Raw genomic sequence first — 26,530 nt, 5'->3', positions numbered from 1 at the left:
TCGATATTCGATTCGATGCGTAACCAAAATTACCGCCAAATGTGCGCTCAGTAACGCGTTAGGTACTGGACTCAACAATAGAATGTATAACTTTCTTTTTTTTCCAACCCCGACGAAAAGACATTTTCTGTCTGTGGCGTGGCGCTCAAACGGATGGACTAGGGATGGAGCGATTTTGATTTGTTCTACTGTTTACGAGAACGAGTTTTCTTGCGATGGTTCTTAGCTATGTTTGTTAAAAATCGGTTCAGCCGTTTTGGCGATATTGAAATTTGAAACGACAATGTCGAAGGTTTTAAAGAAAGAAAGAGAGATTTATTTTGTCTCCATAAGTATAATATACCACCACCTTACTTACAGTAATAACAATAAGACTAAAACTAACGCTAAAACTAAGTTTTACAACTTTGCTGCATTGAAATCATGAATAGCTTTTTTAATATAAGTACATTTGAATATAAAGCTTTTTGGGGTTTCGTACCTAAAAAGATCAACGAGACCCTATTATCCTCTACGCGCCATTCCGACTCGCACTTGGATATTTTTTACTATAGTGTGTCGTAAAACTTAGATGAACGAAAAGTATGTCGTTAAAACCAAAAGGTTGCAAACGCCTGGGTTAGGGTATCTAAGATATTGACCATTCCCGCGACATCTCTGTACAAACTTCCCATACTCATTAAACATTGTATTTTGCTTCAAGTTGCATGATTGTAAAATATAAAATTTTTTTTATTCTCATAAATAGGTGTACCAATCTACTCGTGGCACTACGATCTCTGCCTTCCCCATGATATCTAAGCACAAAGAATACTGCTCTTCCACAAATTTTACCAAACTTATTTAAACTAAAATTTGATTTTATGTACAAAAACAGGTCGTTGCCATGGTGTAACAAGAAACTTCGTTAAATAAAGCACTTCCGAGCTTTCTTTTCCTCGACTTCGATATAAATATATCTGTTCTCATATTTCGCAAATTTTATAGAGCCTTTATCCTTGTTGAGGTAGAGGTTTGTTGAGTTTTGTATGAATAAAATATGCTTAAAAAGAGGTTTTGGGAATCTTAGTAACTAAGCGTTAAAATGTCATAGGTACCTTAAATGACTGTAAATATCATTATTTATGTTTGTCATGATGGATGTTTGAATTCACCGACACAAATAAAATAATTACACTAGCTCCTTCCCACGTCCGCGGAACAGCTATTCAAGCTGGTGCAGCAGCAGAGGCGGCGGAAAAACTCAAAATAAACAAATACAAAGGTCTCGGCCCCGAATACAACTTTGTTCCATTCGGGGTTGAGACCTTAGGTCCGTGGGGGCCCAGCGCAAAAAATATCTTTAAAGAATTATCCAAACGTCTCTCGGATACCACAGGGGACCATAGAACCGGCAGCTTCCTCGCACAACGTATCAGCATTGCTATACAGCGAGGAAATGCTGGCCAGCATCTTTGGGTCCATGTCGCGGGGAGATACTTTTTCAAATTTATTTTAGTTATAGTTTAGTTATTAGTTTGTTTTACTTTTATTAATATTTTTTAATTAGTCTAATTTTAATTAATTATTGTGTTCCAATATTTTATTTATTTTAATAAAGAATCATGAAAAAATAATAAAATAACACATTAGTACACTACGATTATTTCCACTTTGACACTCGGAATGTCTCGGTTTAAATCTTGAAGGGAAATTATAAACAAATTATGACAAATTACTATTTGTTTTGTTTTTTACTATCAAGCTTTTTACCCTGTCTATATCATATAAAGCCAGATTAGACGTTGTCGCGGCCATGGCCAAATCTTGATTTCAATCTTTGTAGAATTGCCTTGTGTCAAAGTGGAGATATCGTACGTAACATAGGCATAAAGTATAAAGTAATAAACTTTGAAGATATTACATGTCTATGGTTCAAACACTTCTAGCGCCTACATTGTTTAACCAATCTCTACATTTTTTCTGGCGAAAATAATATACCATCTATTAAACAAAATACATCGGAACTTAACCAAAATCTAGCCCGGTTCAAATTCAATTTGGCTTGTTTAATTCCACATTCACGACGTTAACTGTCAGCCTGCCAGCCGTCAATCGGAACCTCACCCATCCTGAGACGGTTTGATTAAAGCACCCTCCTGGAATAAATTCCGCAACTGTTTCGCGGAGAAACTGTTTTAAACCGTTCACTGCAATATACCTATTACGTCCAATGAACTAAAAAAATATATAAAATCCGGCGTTACTTTGCGGAAGTCCATTCTTTCGAACTAAAACCAATTACCGCGCGCGTTATCTCCGCGATCACACATGGAGGTCCAAAGCCATTACGATTTTCCTTGTATACTATTGCGATGTCACTATGACGTTTACTGTGAAATAGTTCCACGGTGACTCATGAATTAAAGTCCTTGACCGTACCCGAAAAGATTTCATAGACGTTGTAGCATAGACATTTATTATTTGAAGAAAAAGTGATTTTTAATTATTTATAATATATTTACATACTTTGCGATTGATACTTTCTTGTAAGTAAAATTAATGCACAAAGCAAGACAACTTAATCGTGTCCGACCTAGATAAGAACTTTTAGATCTCCAGTTTACAAGTCTAATACTACTTACACACAGCTGAAGCATTACGCTGATGTCAGAGCTATCAAAATTTATATTCTTAGCGTGTGAAATTTACACAAAAAACGTTATAATATGAAAACCAAAATAAATTAATACAAAATAATTACTCGTTTAAAGACATAATAACACTTGTTCCTGTACAGTCAAGATATTGTTGTGTCAGATATTGGTGCTTGTGACTGTACCTGTACATACTCGAGTTATGTAATCCAGAGACGTAATAGTAGTTTAAGGGGCTGTTTCACCATCCATTGATTAGTGTTAACCCCGTTCGAACAAAACAAATAGAGACGGCATCATATTTAACCGTCAGTTGTCAGTTAACACTAATCAATGGATGGTGAAACAGCCCCTAAATGTTATCGAGACGACCACATGGCCTAGTGGTTAGAGAACCTGACTACGAAGCTTGAGGTCCTGGGTTCGATTCCCGTGTCGGGGCAGATATTTGTATGAAAAATACGTATGTTTGTTCTCGGGTCTCGGGTGTTTAATATGTATTTATGTATGTGTCTATCTATATATAGTCATATTTATCCGTTGCTTAGTACCCATAACACAAGCTTTGCTAAGCTTACTTTGGGACTAGGTCAATTCGTGTGAATTGCCCCGTGATAATTATTTATTTATCAGTTTTATAATCCTATTCTTTTCGTGCGCTCTTCGAAACTCATTTGACATTTAATTTTGAATAAATTCTAGGTAAAATATTTTGAAATGTAAATGAAAACGGTTGCGACACGGGTCATGGTCTACATTTTGTTGGTATTTGTGTGTTGGATGCAAACTTTGGTAAATTTGCAGAGAGGCGTTTCACGCAGTAATTTAGGGTACACACGTACGCGCGCGTTAGGTATAAATGTACGGGTCAACGCCCGCATTTCCACGACGACCTTTGTTTCATATCTACACAATAAAATGTGAAATGTATAATTAAATTTAGCAATAGAAATTCCGACAACTTTAATCAGTGAAGAAGGATAATTACCAGCTCTTGTGTGTTTGTGCCTAACAACTTTAATAAAAACAAGTGTATACCTACGAAGCCAGCGTATTACAGAAACTAGTTTTTTTGGGGCATAATATTGTCTGTGCCTTTGTTGAATATGTAACTTTCTGCAGAGTCGTTTTTAAAATAACGTAGGCTGGCAGAGCTCTCAACATTCTGGTCTTAGAACTTTCTTATAAGTTTAAGAAAACTCAAAGTGTGGATACCTAACCAAGGGGGAGATAACCAATGGTACCTTACCTCCCTCTTACGTACCTAGGCATTCCGAAAACTAAAACTATACCTAACCCACTTTTTTTGCAACATTTGCTACTCGTTATTAATACTTGAAATAAGTATAGATTGAACGTATTAACTCCTTCTTTACTACTTTTTTTCGTAAGTTCTTCCTTAATTCATAAATAATAACTTAGTCTAAGTTCTAAATATAGATAAAATATCTAGTATTCAAGTCACTAATTGACTGAATAAACTTGGAGAAATTCTAAGATCGGAGTTATTTAAGCATTAACTGTAAGATATCTGCCGATGAAGAGTCGGGCCTGTCCAACTTGAAATAATAAGGTAAGTAAATAAAGTACTCTACGTACAGCAACAAGGTAAATTAAACGTTTATCTTCGTCGTAAATTTCCGCTTTTAAATCCCTAATGCTCCTGAAAAACATTTCTCTTAAGTCTACAAAATGTGGAGTAAATAGTTATTTGTACAACAAGAGCAAAGTCGTTTTTTGCTGCGAGTGTTGATTTTGAATCCCGAGTAAGCGAGAAGGATTCTACAATTGAATCACGAGCGATAGAGAGTGATTCTAGGTTAGAATCCTGAGATCGGCGAGGGATTCAAACACACGAGATGCAAAAAAACTTTGGCCTTGTGTGACACATACAACTTTCCCCTCAGCAGCGAGAACATTTAAATTAAAGGTTAAATAAAACCACATATATTTAGAAGACAAAAAATATCAAAAACTTTAGAATATAATCCGATTGTTAAGAAAAAAATATAGTAGGTACTTAATCATATTTAAAAACTTTTCCCAAAAATGATTCGTACGTATTTTGCGTCATTAAAAAGGTTGAACAATGAACGTATAATTAATATGATTTTATTAGGATTTCTTTTGTTTGAAACATGAATATAAATAGATTAGTTGCAAATTCATTCAATTTGATAAATATTTTTGATCCAACTTTAAGAGATAAGAGGCAGTATAAGGAACGATTTTATTAAAAAAAAACAAGAGCAGCGGCTTTCGTACAACGAGGTTGCATACTTTATTAAAAGAGTGGGAAAATTTTAACATTTTGGAAATATTTCGTTGTCATTATAATTCACTGTTTTTTTTTATTTCACCATTATAATTAATTCATTATTGACATATTTGTAATACCAAAGGTAGGTAGGTAAGTATCATTTAAGATGCAATGCGATTTTGCTCACTGATTTTTAATAGCAAAAACTGGCTGTTTGAGCTGCTGAGGTGAAAAATATATTTGGGTAAAATTTACGTGGGGAGGAATGTCTAGTTTGTACATTTGTATACCAGGTTTTGCTTCCTACGATATTTTTTGTTTGAGTCATGATTAGCTCATTTTACTTGCGTACAACTTTGTTTGTGATAACTTATGTTTGCTCTTCGCTACCCAATCTACCCTTCTTAATTACTTACTAAGCGGGCGCAGTAACCGGAAGTAGCTGTTGGTCTCCAACACCAGACTACGCTATGCTTCACGATCTTGGACCAGCTCTTGCCAGCCTTTGCCCTGAAATCAAAAATCTACCCTAAAGAAATATAATGTTGTGATACGTATTTATTTCCAAAAACCCATTACCGCACGTAGGCAATAGAAAACACGTTTTATGCCCGTCGCTTACGCCTGTAAAGTACTAGGTAGTTATCACCCCCTTTCACCCGTCGGGGTATTTATTCCACCCCCTTTATAATCGATCGACTCTCGCTGTCGCCTGTAAGGCTTCATTCTCATTAGGTTCAGAGTTTAATTTAAAAAGTTAACCAGCTATCCTTATCTAATTACTGTGGTCATAACAAATGTATACGTCTGCCGTTAACTTTAAGAAGCGTCAGTAGCCTGTAGGTAAGTATTGTGTAGTAGCTAATTAGCACTTATCTTCGTTCCAATTGTATCTATTATGTTATTAATATAGAACTTTGGAAACAAACAAACAAGTTAGCTATCTCTGATTTCGTGTGACTACATCAATTAAAATATCTTAAAGATGTTCTTTCCACTTTTTATTTGGTGATTTCACTTTATGGATTACTAATTTAATGCATCAGGCTAATTATCGGACATCTAGTTAAAAGAACAATGACATAATTGATTTTATTTCAAAATTCAAATATTACTTAATTATAAAGAACGATCGAAAATCGATCAAATAACAAGATTTTTTTGCATTTATTTCAAAAAGTGAAAATTTGCATTTGCGTGTGTTGTATAAAAGACGGGTTATTATGTGGTTTCCATATTATAAGCCGAACTTGCCAATACTCAAAATTGATGAGCTTAAAAAATGGTATCTGAAGGTACGTAAGTCGAGGGCGGTAGAGAGTATTAAGTAAATATTTCTTTTTTACAAGCTTTTATTTAACTTGCAATGTATGTACATGTATGTATACATATATGTGCAAGTCAAATCTTGCATGTTGAATTTGACTCACTTCCAGTGGTCGGAATTACTTCAAATTTGCCATACTTACTTATATATCTCTGGTGACAACACAATAATCTGGCAGTGACATCTTGGTGGTCCGGCGAGGATTGTCTCTGCAGGATAGAACTCTTCACCGGTTCATGGCATCGACTTGAAATTTGTCACGGAAAGGTATTATGACTTTATGACAATGTAAGTACAGTCAACAAAAAGTACAGTCAGCAAAATATCTTGTATTAGAAATGATTTTTTTAACAAAAAGCTTTTAGCAACATATTTTAAAACACAAAGGCAAGTGTACAACATATACTCAGCGGAATAAAATTTGGCCCATACAAAAGTACCTGTTACTGCATGCATTTGAGGGCCAGATTTTTTTCCGCTCAGTATATAAGATCATCAGATATTTACTTTTATTGAATACAATTTTTAATTCTATAGGTAGCATTATTCATTATGCTTTTTTAAAAGACTTTCGTGTTGTGAGCACGCCCTTAGGCCTTCCGGGAAGACGTCGTGGAAGCCCCCGCGAGTGGCGCTAAACACCGCGCTCAAGCCGATTAAAAAAGTACCTAATCGGCGGGCGACAATTTCCAGATGAATTAGAAATTCCTCCTAATGAAAATGAAAATTGATGCGTATCGGAAACGCGCTGATTTACTGTCAGCACTTCCCGGAGAAATAGAGAAAAAGTATAACGAGTATTTTTCTTCGGAATTTTGAAACCACAGCATGATATAGCGGCTACGATATCCAAGGTTTATTTTTACCATTGTTCCCAAGCGCTGACGTATTTAATATTAAAATTCCAACCCGCTCTTAAAAGTAATAACCATCGCGATCATCCATTCTTACGCAGCTATTTTTATATTTCATTAAAACTTCAGAAGAGAAGGGTATAATCCGGGCAAGAAAAACGTTGGAAAGTAAAAGTGGGGACCTCGAGCGAAGATTAATGTGGCCCACAGCGGAGTAAATCGGCGGAATTCATTAGCTTTATCCTTGCCCTGGGGTGCTCTGTGTGACGAAGGAATAGGAGGTTTAGTGTGGAACCTATTTGATTAGGTACCTGTGTAAATACATATCTATCGGCACATCGCCCAAAAGCGGAGCGTAGAGTACCTGCCCTATCTAAACACAATTTATTTTTAGGGATGCTAGAAGATACGCAAATAGAACAGTCTTTGCGGTGGGTAACTTCAACATGAGGTCGAAGAATCAATAGCTTGGCGTTGCTAAAGTCAACTATCTTTTTCTTTCTACCCAATTAACTAAGGCTAGTCACTGGAATATTGCGAAAGTCTCGCAGCTAGCCGAGACTCAAACACCCTCCACTAATGAGTCGTGAAAATTTAAGGGAACGTCCTGGGAGAAGACTGGGTCTAAGAGCAGGAGCCGATGATTAACCATTGTACCATTGCACAAAAGGGACAATTAAGCCTTTTGCGTTCCGCTCGCGCAGCCACTGCCAGTAACTTTGGCCGTAAAAGCAAGATCGTGTCGCGAATATCTTTCGCAGGGATAGCTTTGACAATACGGGGCATGTGTGACGTGCCGAATATAACCCTGATCTTTGTCTGTTTGTAATGGAATGAGAAGTTTCAGACGCTAATTCCTGTAATGTTCCAACCTTGACGCCCTCGCCTGGAGTCTAACCTAACTTTGCCTCGGGTCGAGCGCCAGCAGGGCTACTACGAAACTCGAAAGTCGAAGTTCGTGTCGTGCGGTCCCTCTGACACTTATACTATTTAATACAAGAGCGAGAGGGACGGTACAATACGAACTTCGAGTTTCGAGTTTCGTAGTACTTTGCCCTGCTGTCACGTCTGAGCTACATACGGCTACGCATGACTCTAATTTGATTCCGACGTGATTTATGATCCGTTCCGTTAGCCGTCACGTTGAATTTCACACTTTATTTTTCACACGAAAATTAAATTTACCCAGCGTTGAAAATGAAACTAAATGTTGCCTTTAAATTGTTTTTTTTTAAGACAACATGTTCTCGTATTTTATAACAAAAAAATGCAGGTAATTTATAGGATCTACTTAATTAAATTAAGAAGTTGGCTGGTCTTCATTTTATGGAAAGAAATGTCAAACTTTTCTTTTGAAAAATAAAGCCACCTGACCAAGCTTCGTGCTGAAAAGCTGTAAGTTATAAGCTATAAGTACCTAAGTACCTAAGTGCAGGGCGGTGTTTGTATAGACGACATGCTCTAATTGCATCTAGATGACTATTTATGATTGAAGATTTACTTTTTGCGCATAAAGCACTATAGGTACATATATATTGAGTATTTTTAAATAATTTCCTTTTTTGTATGAGTCTGAAACCTTCAACTACCTGCTTGTTATCTCGAAAAGAAAAATTCAAAGGCACCAAATAAGCCGTCTCTCAAGTTTAAGTTGGCAGTCGCTACAGAAAATTGTATTCAATTTCAAATCTTGATAGAACGGCATAAGATCTAAGCCCCTTTACCCGAGATGTAACCAACGTACCAAGAAATTCGAAACGCTCAGGGAACTAAGCTTCTTTTCGGAAATAGGAAGTATGAATGACACTCGGCTTGTTATTTTTTCTACACGGTTTAGGAATAATGAGATAATGACAAGATTATTCCGTGATACCTTAATAGTGTAGGAAATGAAGCAAGTTGTTGTTTGGAGACCCATGCATTAATTTCTCAGTCGATTAAATTTTGCTTGGTTATTGTATAGTATGAGCCGAAACTAATATATAACTATCAAAAAAAACACTTCTAAGTTAGGTATTTATATGTAAAAATACAAATCTGTTTATATATTGAACCGAGTAATTCCTCTGTCCAAAATTATTTCGGTCAATCGGAAAATTGCTCTGTCATTTTTTTTTTTTATATGATCTTAGAATGTAATTTGGCGTAGTTGGTAAGAAAATCAAAAAAAAAATTCATACCCAAATTTATGTATTCAAACTGTTAAAAAGAAGAACTATTAAAAACTGAGAGTGGAAAATTTCTCAGCCTGATTTCTTTTTAAATATATACTAACTAAGTAGTCACGTATACACTTTAATCCAAAATATCTAAAAAAACCCGCTTGTACACCCCGCTCCCTACACACTGCTCCCGATATGTTTAGTTTTTAATACGCTCGTTATTTTTTGGATGTTTTTATAGTTGAATGGAAAGAAAACTGTGAACTTAATTCAATAAATAAAATGGATAGAGAAATTTTTCACAGCGAGTAAAAAGGCAATTTCTGAAAATAGTATAGTTACATGGTAATTTTTTTAGATTTTCATTTTGTAGGTATAAAACGGCAACAAAATTGCATTCCAATGACAAATTTAGACGGAGCAATTTTCCGGTCCAAGAAGCGCCCAAAAATTATATTTTATTAATATTGGTATTTCGGCTGGGATATTTTTTTATATTTCATATATTGTTGCAATACGTTACATGAATATGTCCGGTGAAGAAAGTCTGAACGGAGCATTTTTCCGTAAAAATATATTAACGATTTAAGACTTTAGGTATTTACTTAAATCCTATTATTATTATTCTTTGGAAATGTATACAACACTATTTATTTATTGATACTTTATCATACTGTAAAGTTTTTCTGGCAGAGGATTTACTGTTGGGGTCCACTACCTTTCTTTCCTACACTATTAAAGCGTACCTACACGTATTTGGCGTAATAATAACAGTAGTGCGTGATGTTGTCTCATTAATGATATTTTACCATCTGTTTTGGCTCACTAACATTAAAATTCAATTAACAGTAAATCAGCACAATATTCAACATATTCACTAATCTTTACTTTACGTAATAATTGCGTACATACGTACGAGTACGAGAGTTGGCTAAACGTTTTATTCCTTTTATGAGGTATGCTTTCGATCTCGCCAGAAATTCAAAACCCATACCTATTTATGTAGATACACACTTTACCACTCCGGTCGGACACGTAAAACCATAGATTGTAAAAACTATGCATTTAAAGCTCTCACTCGAAAAATCTAGCGAGGGCAAAAGTGGCACAACTGCAAAAAATGGCCGACTTTACGAGCATGAAATATATGAGCGCTGAAAATAAAATGGCGGGGCTTGTAGGGTCGTGTCCGATTGCGGGATAACAATGGGGAAAATATAGCGTTTCGAAGAGAAAAAACCTCCGGGATTCATACGAAATGTATCGTTGTGATATACTTAGGAGACCGCTCGAGCGAACACATTTTGATGGATGAATTAGGGGCGCTACATACGAGATAATCGGAGGCGGAATTTGCCTCCAACCATCTGTAACAGCTTCAACGGAAGGATGAAAAGGCAACCAAATATATAAAAAAAAACTTGATGTAAAAGCTATACTTTTATTTTACAAAAAAAGGATATCAACTGGTTAAAAGCTTTTGTGCATGCATTTTAAAAGCGTCATAACTTAGAACTTGCAACCTGCAAAATTAATTAGTTATGTAAACAATCAGGTTTCAAAAAATCTAGAATACACCTATTTCAATCAATTTCTACACGTGTACCTGTACTCGTACAGTTGTAGGTCATATACGACCCGAAGCCAACTTGCGTATTTCCCAACATAAACAATATTAGCGAATTTTCCGCCTGACCAAGTTCCCGGCCGAGCCCGGCAAATGACCCGTGAATGCAGCTTCTTTTCATTTGAATTCGGTGATCAGAGGACGAAATTACACGTCGCGTTCACATCATAAAACTTTAAAATTAAAAGACGAAGTTCCACGAAATAAACGAGACAAGTTATTAAAACCATTTCATTTCTTAAGCAAACTCAAACGTATTTTGTTTACTTTGGTTTCGCTTTGATTTTATTAATACTGACAAGCAGTACAGTACCTATATTATCATCGAGCATCGTGTTTGCTATCGACAGTAGGTATACAATAGTAGAGGGTGGAAAGTGACCCATTTCTGCCGAGTTATTTCTGGCGCTCGAACGAAGTGAGAGCGCCAATAGTTCGAGGGGAAATGGATAATTTCACCCGAGTTAGACACTCTACTTTTCATTTCGACTGTGAGGAAAGTAAAATACTACAAAAAAGAAGAGAATAATAATAAATTAAATTTACTGATATCCAACCTCCAACCTTTTCGCACTGGCCACTTGCCACGTCCGACTATAAAAAAAATCGAGCTGGTCACGACAAGACCAAGGAGCTCCGAACGAAGAAGTTTGACCTTTGTTACTTATTTATATATTCCATCTCTTTCTTTCACATTTCCAGAATGACTTCCATCTCTTTCTTAAGCTAACTAAAGAAAAAGATGGAATATATTCGTGACATAATAAAATTTCTTGTTTCAAACGGATGTTCGGCGTTTAACCTCCAGTGTTGTAGGTATATAAGCTCCTTGGTCACGACGTGTATCTAGATGGCCAGGTCGAAGCGTGAAAAAAAAGTGACATTGACGTAACTCAATTATCTTCGACTCCGTGGCTAATCGTAAAAATTAAAAAAAAATACTTTCCACCCTAGAGATGAAAACGCAATTTTCCACCCGGCTATCTATCCATGAAAATTAAACTTAACGAACAGGAGAGATGAAAAATAAATTTACCCCCCAGAAATTATAGTCGCCAGGTAATGAAGTGTACTAAGATTTTCATCTTAATCAGAGATACCTAAGAAAGTCTATACTTTATAGAAGGTATTCCGATACTAATGTAAAAGACAGAGCCTGGCATGTAAGTTGAGCAGGATAGCATCGGTTCGCTTAAAATTAATCACCGTATGACGAAAATAACCGTATTTAAATTGATTAGCAATTCAACGCGCAAAAGGTTTAGCTATAAGTAAAGCTCTCTTGGTAACTTCCCGACATTGTCGTATAAAACTTTATTATTGGAGAATCCATCTTGTCAATTGGCCCGTGTCCTGGCTGCGGGCGTTCACCCCGCCTCGAGCCACGAGATATTTTCACAAACAGGAATTGGAAAAGTTTCGCCACTTCACGCCTCCGCATTTCCAAGGAGTCCCTTTCTAAGTAATGTTTTTATTGTAAATGACGGCTTGACTGTACATATTGGACTGTGCTGTCCGCATTTCCCAAAAGGGCGCGGAGACGACCCGATTTAGCTCCTGAAATACTGTGGCGCCTATGTGTTTTAACGTTCGTCTGAAGCCGATTTTTAGGGTTCCGTAGCCAAAATGGCAAAAACGGAACCCTTATAGTTTCGCCATGTCTGTCTGTCTGTCTGTCCGTCCGTCCGCGGCTTTGCTCAGGGACTATCAATGCTAGAAAGCTGTAATTTTGCACGAATATGTATGTAAACTATGCCGACAACAATAAAAATTTCAAAAAAAAAATTTTTTGTGTACTTCCCATAGACGTAAAGTGGGGGTGATTTTTTTTCTCATCCAACCTTGTAGTGTGGGGTATCGTTGGATAGGTCATATAAAATTATTAGGGGGTTGCTAAAACGATTTTTCGATTCAGTGATCTGTTTGCAAAATATTTAACTTGAAAGTGCAAATTTTCATTAAAATCGAGCGTCCCCCCCTCTAAAATCTAAACCGGTGGGTGGAAAATTTTGAAAAAATTCAGAATAGTAATAAGTATATCAAACTTTCAAGGAAATCTATAACTGCTAAGTTTGCTTGAGAATTATTAGTAGTTTAAGAGTAAATAGCAGCTTATGGTATAAAATATACCTAAACTTGGGAGATTCTGAATAAAATAGGAAATCCTTAGATAAATATTACTTATTTTTTTCGTAATGGCTACGGAACCCTATTTTGGGCGTGTCCGACATGCTTTTGGCCGGTTATTTTTTACATAATCTATCTCCCGTATCTTTAATCTATGGAAAAAGTACAATACAATACAATGACTCTTTATTGTACACCAGAAATAGTAAGCGATACAGAAAACAGGTACTTACACAGAGAGAAAATTACAAGGTAAGGAGAAAATAGACGGCCTTATCGGTTAAGAGCGATTTCTTCCAGGCAACCTACCTTAAAAATCACACAAAAGCTTAACCAGACCTTAATCAGACCTTAGGAATTAGAAAGTACCTTAGAATTCAGATACATAATATCCTAACTATACTTATTATATCTGGACTCCAATCCAAATCCTAAAACATCAAATAATATGCTTATAGATACACAAAATGCACGAAATCGATCATGCAAGGTACAGAAAGACCATGATGATTTTTTTGTTAATTCCTATGGGAGTTTCATTGTCATGTCTTACGCTTGTTTCTTTATCCTTTCAATCGTTCAAAGGTTAACTGGAAGAGATCCCTTTAAGGGATAAGTTCACCTTTGTACATCTCTTTCTCTTGTTAACTATAATTTTCATATGTTTGATGTACAATAAATACAATACAATCTCGCATAATCCCTTAATTTCAATTAAACTGCCAGACCGAATGATTCACGTGAGCGAAGCCACCGGAAAAAGCTAGTAAACCATAAACAAATCATCGCTCTACATATAGCGAACATTAACAGAGCCCATAACTTATCTTCGAACTCGTTCGCTAAGTCCAACTACATACTTAAGTGCTCGAAATCATTTTCCACTCAAATCGGATCTTATTTCCATACACATCAAAGACGTTGGGGAAGATAGTATGATAATGTAAATATAATAACGTGTTGCAAGCTGTATCGAGCCTGATTGCATTACGGGTGCCTCCGGGAATTAGAAGGAGATACCCTCTGTCGGGCGGCTCGCGTCTCCCTAATGGAGGATCGCTCTCCAATCAATTTTGATGGTATTTAAAAGAGTGTTGGTTTCGTGAAATGAGTTTAGACAAGCCAGCAAGTAATATTATGAAGCGGAGCCGTGTTCATCCGATAGAAGTTCTCGGTATTAATTATAAATTATAGTATGGGGCAGTCAAATATCGTGAAACGTGGTCACTTTAGTTTAATATGAGCCAGTGGTAGATAAGCCTTAAACCGTGGTTTCATTTGCATGAACTATTAAGGTCTCTACACATTACACCGTATCATGCCATGAGCGTAATAGGAACGTGTCAGACGAAGTGTCAAACGGAATGTCAAACGCATACATTTGGCAGGTGGTAGGACCTTGTGCAAGGTCCGTCCGGATTGCTACCACCATCTTGCTCGCTAATCCTGCCGTGAAGCAACAGTGCTTGCACTGTTGTGTTTCGGCGTGGAGAGTAAGACAGCCGGTGAAATTACTGGCACGTGAGGTATCCCATCTTAGGCCTCTAGGTTGGCAACGCATCTGCAATACCCCTGGTGTTGCAGATGTTTATGGGCGGTGGTGATCTTTTACCATCAGGAGACCCACTTGCTCGTTTGACATCCAGTCGAATAAAAAAAAAAACATTACACGCGACGGCGACGGTTGGTTACGAAACATGCTAGTGGGCATAGTCTCATAGTTTTCGATACAAAGAATGTATTTCTGCCTGACACGTTGCTATAACGTTCATGATATGATACGGTGTAATGTGTAGAGACCTTTAAGGTAGCAGTTAAATTAAAATTCCAGGAGTTTATTTAATTCTTATGGGGAATTCCATAAATAACTTTGTGGACTTTATGAAATTGCGCCATTTTTCTGTCCCTAAACTTGGCAGTTGAGATTTCGGGATTTTACATGTATACGAGTACAACTCGATCCCATGGGAATACTTGGTTAAAAAGTAGGCTGTTATTCCCGAGACCCAAATTTTATTCAAATGCTTCCAGCCTAAAATAGTAACAAATACACAAACACACACACATTACACGCACTCACACACTTTCACATTTATAATAAATATAATAGGAATTAGTAGAAATTCTCGTCTTTTTGTCTCCTCCCTTAACGTTAAGCAGCCCTCTTATGCGGGCACTCGAGACGAAAACGCATGATAAAGCGAGCCTTAATATTTTCTCCACACTTCTTACACTTAAGTGGCAATAATAAACACCCTGATCCAATCCTAACGTAAACTGATATTACGTATGATGATGGAAACCTCTCAGGTAGGTAATTACCATGATTAACTAATGATGATACTAAAATGTTTTAAGTGTCATAAAATTAATTTTGTTACCTCAGTCAATCCTGGGCAATATACTTGGTCTTGTCAAATTAAGAACGTTTTAATAAGCGTAGGTGTACTTAATTTATGAGAACATAGAATATTCTAAGCATTTAAGTAACTTTTATCTGTGTATATAGTTACTAGTTTGTTCCGTAATTTAAGCACATATAATTTAAAAGTGTATGACTTTGCAATACATTTACTTAAGCTTCTTTACTTCAGCTGCTTTAAAAGCTGAAATAGCTTCTCCTACTTTGTATTTAAGTAAAAATTTATAGAACATTCTATTTCATTAATTATTTTACTACCTACATACGTACTATTTTTAATTAATTACATTTCGACTCCATTTGACTCCTTGTTTTATGATTTCGTTATTCCCTTTAACGTTTATGTAATTTTTGAAAGCTAATTGTAAAAATTTATTTTAGAATCATTGCGTGTTTCGATCCATCTATTTTCTGTTCGCGGTTGAAAGCGCGATAAATAATGATTGATTGGCCAATTTCATTTAAAATTGAAATTTCAGAGCACAGGCCTTTATGCTTGATGCCTACAATAATTTGGCTTTCATTAAATTATTTACTTTAATTATAATAAACATCAAAGAGCGATTTAGCTACCGTAACTTCTATTCGATGCTCTCAGAACTTTCTCCTTACCGTGCCTCTATCTAACTCCAAATTCTGTGTATATTCTTATACTGTCCAGGCTATTCGGTTGTGGAACTCCTTACCGATTGACTTACTGTTGTAAACTAGTCCTTCCTTATTTCTGTAAAAAAGGTTGCCTGGAAGAGATCGCTCTTAAGCGATAAGGCCGCCTATTGCTTTTCTTGTATTTTTTTCTCTGTGTATCTGTTTTCTGTATCGCTTACTATTTCTGGTGTACAATAAAGAGTCTTTGTATTGTATTGTATAATGCCTGCCCACATTAACTTTACTACTTGACTATTTATCTACATTTGTTTTCAGCCTTTACACTAAACACTGGTTTTCCATTAAGTTTACAACTTGGCAGTTAGTCTTTCAAGTAATAAAATTAAAATTGATCGTAAAGTTCTCGTTGTAAGTCTATAAAAAGGCAACTTAATTTTGAAAGGTTTAAAGATTAGATTAGGTACTCTTTTTAACACGCTTTTTAGCAATTAATTAACAAAAATCTAGTCTAATAAGAGATTAAAAAGTAAATATTATACACATTAAAAAAAACACGCTTTTATTCTAACATTCTAACTAAGAAGTGAATTTGTAACTGGATGTAAGAGTTTTCAATTCTTGTCAAGTTTAAATTATTTTAATATTATTGTCCCTGTCAAGTTTAAATTATTTTAATATTATTAGTTGCAGGTGGTAGGAGGTTTTTTACGAATGGGCTGTAGATTTTGATGTCGTTTACGATTATTTTTTATAGTTCCGTATTTCTACCAGATAACTTAAAAATTGTATCAGAATAGTCGACTAATTTGTAATAGAAAAATTACCAAAAAAATGAGACGGTTGAAACGCTACCAGCATCTTGCTCGCTAATCCTGCCGTGAAGCAGCAGTACTTGCACTGTTATGTTTCGGCGTGGAGAGTAAGACAGTCGGTGAAATTACTGGCACTTGAGATATCCTATCTTATGCCTCTAGGTTGGCAACGCATCTGCAATACCCCTGGTGTTGCAGATGTTTATGGGTGGTGGTGATCTCTTACCATCAGGAGAACCACTTACTCGTTTGCCATCCAGTCGAATAAAAAAAATTACAGAACATAATAGTTGACTACCTGGAAGAAAAAAGTTTATATTCTACAACTAAACGCTACGGTATGCTATTTTAATCTATCTAATACCTTTAAACGAGCAATTCGTATATATGCTTCGCCAACGATTTCGATAAAATTTTGTATGTGGGGGTTTTCGGGGAAGACATAACATCTTTGTAATAAAACCAAGTTAAACCTGATCCACTCCTTGTGGTCGAACTTACATACTTTAAATTTGGCATGGATATGGAGATTGGATTGAAACTAGGAATTTATGTCATCCAATCCATTCAAAGGGAATGGAGTCGTCACGATGCCAAGCCACTGACAGGGCTCTACTATTTTCCCGTATTTTAGGATAATTAAGACAAACTTGACGCCTTATTCATGCCGCCCACATTACAAAATTACACCGCACGCCTAATTTCATACAATCCGATTAAACTTGTAAGACGTACAACTTACAGTTTCCCTTCGATGTTTATGCCAATGGGTAATCAGAGCGTATCGAGAGCCTAAACCGCAATATCTGAATACCCGCTCTTGATTAAATCCGCCGGTTCGTTGAACTACGACATTTGATTACCATCCGATCGTTTACTTCAAATTTAATATCTATCTCGCATAATGTTTACCCTAATTTAATATCGAGTTAAAACAATAGAATCACGAGCCTCTAAAGGCACGGGTTTACGGCTTGTCTGATTAGATAACCAGGCTGGCTCATCCTATAATTTGCTTTGATACTTGCGTGTGGATCATTATCGGGCCGTTTTTCGCTTTGCAGGCGACAGTTGCGTATTTTATAACTGTTTCGCTTCCCGGGAACAATGGCGGCTGTTGCTAATTGAGTAATAACGAAACATAAACTTGTCAGTCTCTTTGCTCAAGGGGACTTTGTGAAACGTTGTCAACTCTAAGTAGGTAATCGCGCGCGATGAGATACGAATAAGCCTTTGCTGTGTTTTTGCTAAAGAATTCATTTTTTTTCTGTCATTGTCATCCTAGTTAAAAAAGGTTGTAAACTACAATTTTAAGTATTCATTAGAACGATCCACTCACGATCAACTACAATAGGTAAGTTACTGCAATCGCGTAATGGTTGTGGAAACTGTTTCTTTGCTTTTCCTTTATAAAGTACATTCGGCTACTGCTCATTCCCTCGCTCTCCCTCCATCTATGTATAACTATATAATCTATAGATTCACACTTATACAGCGGAGATCTGGACCGAAATGTCGGATGCATTTCCGACCAGACAGGGGTTTTGTATGCAAATGCGTCCACTCACCTCGGATATCCTCGTTTTCAAAACATTTCGTGCCGCAACCGACAAAATACGTCTTGCGTTAGATTTACGCGGCCAGCAGCTGCAGCCTGCTACAAATTCGAATGCATTGTCCAATTTCCACCAGAGGTTATCGCATCTCATATATTGTGACGTGGTTCTGCACAGGTAATTGTGATATACGCTTATGCTATGCAAGCGCGCTTCGGGCGTGCTCTTGGCAGATTTGTAGAAAGCTCATGCTACACATTTTTACGAAATTAGCTTTTGGAATATTTATGTCTCTTAGAAAAAAAAACATAAACTTGTGTTTCTTCTTTTACGTAGGTAATGATAATACGCACAATTATTGGAATTGAGTCTCCAGCAATCAGCATTTTTATTGTTTGTACGCCTAGTTGTGTATGCCTATGTTAATTAACCAACAATACTGAAATGAAATTAAATGTCCTAAATGGCTCCCAGTATAGGAAGTACTTACATAATTCATGCTCACGCGGTCGGAAGCGCGCGTACAGCGTAAACACCGCAAATGAGTACACTAAATGATTAATCATTGGATTTAAATCAGTGCTCACTGATGAATGATTTTTATAAAAAGCTTATTGGCTATTCGCGAAGCTAAACTTTGAACCTAATTATTTTGACGCACAATCTAAAATGGATTTATACCTACCATTTCGAAAAGACTCTCCTGTGCATGTAAAATGGATTGTGAATTAGGGTAGAAGATTTGTGTGAAATGCAAAATTTCCTATCCAGAGTTGGAATTGAACAAGTATTATTTACTTAATTGTATTTTTATAAGTTTTTATTTACACACCGATATTGTAAGAGAATAATATTATATATATTATATCGAATGTATGTATTAACATATTAATGTATGTGTAGGTACCATCAGCCAAATATGTGGTCTACCACTCTAAAGTTGATAATCGTTTGCATGTCACAAAACAATAATGCCAATAGACGTGTCTGTCAACTTGAAAGTTCGACTTTAGCAACATATTCATTTGAGAGGAACTTGTTTAAAAATTGATAGACCACTTATTTTGCTGATGGTACATAGTATGTACGTGTATGTATCGCGAATAATTAAAAATTGCTTAGTTTTTATTTAACTTACATACAATGTGTAAAGTTTGTTTGAAAGATTACATGATGGGTTGCAAGATTATTTTGATTTTACCATATTTAGTAAAATCTCGCAAGCTTAATTCTTCCAGTAGTTAGATTCACTCGAAATTTGGCACCTAAAAACAATTTTTCACCTACAAGTACAAGTATCTCAAAGTTTGTCAATTTTGTTTCTTTTCTTTTGTAAAATAAAGAGTTTACTGACACGCATACAAACCTTGTCAACAAAATAATAAAGGCGAAAAAGTTGGTATGATTTTTTTAAAGTTGTTGTTTCAAAACATGAGATTTACGAAATTAATGAAATAGATACCGTATAGCGTTCCATATTCTGAGACGATACCAATATTAAATCCCTCATTAGAGACGGTCTTCTCCCCAAAAAAACGATATAAATTAACATCTACTTAAGGTAATTGCCGAGTAATTACGATGGTAAGAAAATCTACATTAGATTGAATTGCTGCAACAATATAGCCTTCGAATAGCCTACTCAATTTACTTAATGAAAATTCCATCTACTTTAGGTGTTTGAACCATAGTTCGCACTAGCTCGCCTTCTACACTGTTGCGGGTTAATTCGATTACTTACTTGTATACATAATGTATGTTACATTGTGTATTCCACTAAGTATAAAATGCGTTTTAGATTATGAGACGCAATATAGATGGAATTAAAGATGTTCGAAAAAAGTATAACGACCTTAAAGGCAATGTACCTATATAGATACCTACTATGCTACCTAGCGCGTTAAAACTTTTCAAAGACATTTACAAAATGTTAGTAAACGTCACAGGGGACCGAAGATCAGGCAGCTTCCTCGGACAAGGAATTAGCTTAGCTATTTAAAGAGGAAACGCTGCCAGCATCTTCGGGACCTTGCCTAAGCAATTTGTTTTAGTTTTAGGATTAAATTTTAAGTGTACATAGTGTCTACTTAATCAGGACCTTGCCTTCACTATCAGGGACTACAATTCTTTCACTATTAGACAGCTACTCTATCCCAAATTTAGGCTACATTACCAAGAAAGAAAGTAACTAGCAAAATTGCGGGCAACAACTACTCCATCCATAACTTTAAAAATTAGTACCTACCTACAAGTAAATAATTTCGCAATTATTATAATTTAACTGATTTGATCGTTAGCTTTAATTTGATGAAATGCCGAATCGAAGCCGGCAAACTCAAATACAACTCATTAACCACCCTCCGCTACTTCTCCGTCTGCGTAATTAAAAATGGTCTTATTTCATAAACAGACACAAACTTTCTTAAAATTTTAATATTCCGGCTGTTACGTGTAAAAGTGGCTGAGCTTGCATAACTTTATATAACTTCGCTTAATGATTATGAAGTTAGATAAAACCAGAGATACAAGACAATAAAGCATCTGAGGTTGGGGAACATTTTGTTTGACAAAGCATTCGGGACGCGAAGCGAAATGAAAATAAAACACTGGACTAAGTAGGTAGTGGAGTAGTCAGGACCTAGATGTGATCTACTCGTATCTCCCTTTAAGGTTGTCGTACACGTAACCGCTCGGCACCGGATCGGCGTCGTCTCACCTCATCTGCTCGCCGTCAACCAGGCGTCAAACATACGCAAACACGTAACGGAAACGGCTCAGCACCTCCGAGGTGTCCGCGTGGCTGCGGCTAGATGACATCGCGATCTAAACTGCGAATTGCCTGCGCGCCGCTTGCGGATTACTAGCTTGTGCCGAGGGGAGGCGATGCTGGTCCGATGCCGATATGTGTGCGTTATAGTATAGATTTTTTTAACAAGAATACTGAACGGCTCGAGTTGAGGCGGCGCCGATCCGGTGCCGAGCGGTTACAGGTGCGACAACTTTCGTAAGCTATGTTAAATTTATATTCATTTGTTTTAGACGACTCTTTTGTCATTTTTCTTCGCACGTCACCTTGTAATAATGGTTTTAAATAATTGATTGATTCGGAAGCCAGAGCGGTGGTCTATTTCAATGAACTAAAATATTTTTACCTTGCTTTCCCGATAATAATACAATGCTTTACCTGCTTTGTATATTTTATGAATAAGAGAGTAAGTAGGTACATAAAAGTAGCATCTACGTAAATAAAAATATAGGAAGGTCCTATATTTTTATTTATTTACTGTTATAATATCGGAGACCTATGTAGGGATATGTCCCTATGGGTCTCCAATATTATAACAGTATTTTATTTTCTGACCACTGACAGGATGGCAACAGAGGTCATATTAAATATCCATTATACTTATTCACCACCTCATTCTACCCTTATCCTATATCTACCGTTTGACAGAAATAAATGATAAAAGCGATTGAGTTCTGGATGTTAGACAGTGTAGCGTCAAATAAAGGTCAAGGAATCCTACTACTACACCATATTTCTAATTCTCGAGCAGTTTTAATCAGAACTTCCCTCTAAATACATATTCTATAAATATTTACCCGCTGAAAGCAAAGTAGCCAGAGTATTTCTTACGGCGTCGTGGCCTCTAAATAGTACATGAAGTATGGCCCCCACCAGTGAATTTATGGGGTTTTTTTGCCACACCCCGTCCAGTCTCTTCTCGGGCGCGTAATATATCGGGCCCGTATTTTAATTACCGTTTCATGACTTCGTTCGTTATTTACGCTTGCATTTTTATAGTGTTTTTATACCGTAAACCGACGCTTTGGAGGATAAATTGCCGTTCTTATATTTCTTTCAGAATTTGGAAAGGATAAGCGTCAGGAACTTAAATTAAAAAGTTATAAAATTGAGCGCATGTTACTCTTAATTGCTCTCGCAGCATCTGATATCTGACAGTACCTGCACGTTTTTTCCGTCAAAATAAAAATAAGACTTCATGTTCATTTGTACTACTAATTGAAATGGCGCTGAAACTCTAAAACTTAAATGGATCCTAAACTTGGCCTCGGTATTGTCACGGGCGTCCAATACGAACCGAGGAAGTTGAACCACACGCAGTTCCAATCTCGCGTGGAGAACTTGTAATCTCACTTCTAAATAATTAGAGGGAACAATAGCTCTGTTTTCGGCTATTGTCTGAGGATGACACAACTTCGGAAGGCTTAACTAATAACGGAGTGCGACGAAATGAAATCTTCTTTAATTAAATTCTTGGCGTATTTTCAGCGACCGATTCCAAAGTTTGGAAGAAATTGATAATTTTGTAGGTTTGTCTTTTATGTAGAAAAGCAGGTATTACTTGTAATTTTTATGTCGTATTGTTCTAGGTAGGTACACATAATCGCTAACAATGGTAGAGCGGTGACGTGTCTTGTTTTTTGTTGATGTTTAAATCTTCAAAACCGCACGTGAAGTTTCTGTCAGCCTTACTTGACATACACGTCTGCTTGTCTATTCGCTGGGTGCGAAGTACTAGGTGGGGGTAATTGGGTAATGAAATCTATCGCAGCACTCATAGTGGCCAAAAGTAGAAATAATGTAGGCTCTGTCATCTGTCATACTCAATGAATCTGTCATTAACAAAGCAATTGGTTTAGACTTAACTACTTAATTTTAGTAATAGATGTTTGTCTTATGACACGAGCTTGAATTATTGAACACTATCCCTGTTTTGTTCTTAATTCCTCTATATCCCGGACATATCCAGCAGATACCAACAATTTTCCTTTTGAAACGGTTGGTGGTTAAAATTATACACTCGAGAGCAAAAGTTTCGGGTCACTAACATTTACTTCAATATCTTGAAAACAAATAAAGCTATCGTATTGAAATAAATTGAACCTTATAGACAATTTAATAATCCTTCATTACACGTATAAAAAAATATTGGTTGACGTGAAGTAATGCCATTAAAAAAGTTATAACCAAAATGATCGCTTTTTTCTCAAATTAGAACTTGTAATTTTCGCAACTGTCTTTGCTTTTGTTTTTGTTCTGTCATAAAATGTGTTTATAAGAAGTGCCCCAAGTATCCAATAGTCATTATCAAAGTAGTAATTATGTCACTCACACCCGAGGAATGTACGAGAATCCTCACGCTGCTGGAAATTGGGATAAGTCAGCGAGAAACTGCAAGAATAGTCGGTGTATCGTTGTCTACAGTCCAGCGTGTTCGCCAGCGGTTTCTAGAAACTGATTTGAACCTACGCAGACCAATAACAGGCAGACCCAGGTGTACAACGGAACGGGAAGATCGATATCCAGTTAACACTATGCTGCGAAATCAATTTCTTACGGGAACAGCACTGACTCAACATTTTTTAGGGCTTGGTGGAAGCAACCCTAGTGCTTGGACTGTAAGACGGCGACTTGCTGAAGGTAATTTGAAACCATTTAGACCCGCAAATGGTCTGGAACTCGAGCGGCACCATCGTATAGCAAGACAAATTTATGCACGCGAACATTCAGATTGGGCGATTGAAAATTGGTCAAATGTCATATTCTCGGACGAATCAAAATTTATGCTGTATAAAAACGACGGAAGGTCAAAGGTATGCAGAAGACCAGGAGAAAGATTAATGCAAGCTTGTATTGAAGAAAAGGTGGCGTAAGGTGGTGGTTCGGTTCTCGTCTGGGCTGGAATTTCTGCGGAAAGCCGAACAGAGCTAGTACTGATCGAAAACGGTACTCTTAATGGCGTAAGATACGTGGATGAAATCCTTAACGAGCACGTCGGTCCATTTATGGCAAGACTCGGTGAAAATGCTATCTTTATGCACGATAACGCCCATCCCCACACTGCTCGTGTAGTGGAAACCTACCTCGATGAGGTGAATATTCGTCCCATGGAGTGGCCAGCACGTAGCCCCGACCTTAACCCGATCAAGCACGCCTGGGACGAGCTCGGACGACGTGTGAGACAGCGAGATCCTCCTTCAATTACGCTTCGTGACTTGAAACATGCTTTGGTAGAGGAATGGGAGAACATTCCCCAACAGTGTTTCAGAAACTTGGTGTACAGCATGCCGAATCGCATAGCAGCAGTGCAGACAGCACGTGGGGGTAATACCAAGTACTAAACTGCGTTAAAACTACTTGTAAATATAAAATCTTAAATGTTTTCAGTTTTGATTTTGCAAGCAAATTGACGCCATTTTTAATTTGTCGTTTTAAACAAAATAAAACAAATGATCAGTAATAAATGTTATGCATTTTATTTTAGTAACATTAAATTGTCTATAAGGTTCAATTTATTTCAATACGATAGCTTTATTCGTTTTCCAGATATTGAAGTAAATGTTAGTGACCCGAAACTTTTGCTCTCGAGTGTATATCTAGTGATACTCACAAAACCGGTCTTCAAAATGATACTCATTTTGTTGTGAAAACGATATTAACTTATTACTAGCGATAGCGATACAAGAACGATTATATATGTTTACTATTATTTAAAGAAATCATTAAAGTAGCTTTATCTTTTTGTTTTACAATAAAAGTACATCTAAACATGAAGTTAACAAACCCTGACATAACCAAAATAAAACACACTTTTTGAATAAATTTTACTAACCTCATTTAATTTTAATGACCAAAAATGATTTCACAACCTTTTGTGCACCCAAACCACGGTATCACAGTTTGTATTATAAATTAATACGTGATAGGTTTGATTTTTGTCACAATGTCACGATGAAATTTCAAAACGTCAGAGCCTAGCCAACAAAGTTGCAGACGCTAGGTTGCGTTGATGTCTTGCACAGAGCCAATACTTACTTAATTTAACTTCAATTAGTAGTCGTTTTATGTTGATCCGTTCAAAATCCTGATGACACATAATAGCTGCTATGGTATAAAAAAAACTATTTTTGACGAAATTTACATACTAACAGGAATCATCGTAAAGTGACTCTACTATAGTTTTTCAGAATAACACTTTTATCAATTACTTATCTTTCCGACCGATTAAAAATAATATAATTCTATTAGTTGGCTGTTAAAGCTATCCCATTAGGGGCAAACAACAAATCGAGCGACAAGCTAACTCGATCGCGCCGCATTGCTCCCACACTTAATTAATTAGTATGAAAACTCCGTGGGCGCCATTCTCAAAGCGCTCGATTATAAGGTGAGCGGAAATAGAATTACAACCTTAATCACGTTATTGTTCCTCGGGACAGGTGAGGGGCAGAATAGTGACACAAGACGGTTGCTACGGAGAATTGTCGAGTACCGATTTTGGATTTTATCAGAGGCTTTAATTACAACACAGTTTCTTTTTTCTCCGTGCCTCTTCTCAAGGTCGGCCCTCTGAGTATGTTTGCGCCATTTGACTATATCATTTATTAACCACCGACGCAAAAAAGTCGGGTGTTATAAGTTAGACCCCAATGTCTCTCGTCTCTCTGTCTGTGGCTTCGTAGCTTTGAAGCGGATGGACCGATTTCGATGTACTTAGTTTTTTTACGTGAAATCGAGTTGGTTCTTAGTTAGATTTCATTAATTCAGTTTCGCGATTTTTGAGATATTTTTTTTACATTAATCTGACCGTGATTGACCCCTATCTAAGTAGTTGCTGGGCGGGGCAGTTTTCCTACTCGATTTTAAGAACGATTTTAAAATGATGGTCTTCTTTACGACGTAACACATATCCTTTAAAGTTCCCTGTAGCGTGTTCAATTTCGATCCTCTGATTAACTAACTGTCTTCATCTTAGTCACTGAAATCCCACAATAATACAAAAATGTTTTTCATGACTCAAGTTCACATATTTGAAACTAAAACGAAGTATGCATTGCTATAGGTTGCCAACCCCAGTTGTTAGAAGTATGAAAATTAAGTAGACCGCGGCACGCGTAAAGTATTTAACATCAAAACAAAGCTATTGAACAGGTCACACATACCTTAAAAGTACTCACGTGTTATTGATACGCCACCCACGCAATATAGGTCTTAGTTCAAACACCTTAGTTCTTAGGTCCAAACTAACCTTATAGCGACGCATGACCTCCACTTAACAAACCCAGCAGTACCTACACTAAAACCGCGGTTAGTACGAACCCGGTTATCGTTG

At 36.6% G+C, this 26,530-nt stretch overlaps 1 protein-coding gene across 1 annotated transcript in view; it reads left to right on the top strand.

Annotated features, from left to right (window-relative positions):
- The window catches only part of LOC141428602 (thrombospondin type-1 domain-containing protein 7A-like), a 114,024-nt gene that overhangs the window by 59,394 nt on the left and 28,100 nt on the right, over positions 1–26,530 (top strand).

This window comes from Choristoneura fumiferana, chromosome 6 (genome assembly GCF_025370935.1).
Source record: "Choristoneura fumiferana chromosome 6, NRCan_CFum_1, whole genome shotgun sequence".
NCBI classification, from domain to species: domain Eukaryota; kingdom Metazoa; phylum Arthropoda; class Insecta; order Lepidoptera; family Tortricidae; genus Choristoneura; species Choristoneura fumiferana.
This window is presented reverse-complemented; position numbering and strand designations above follow the sequence as displayed.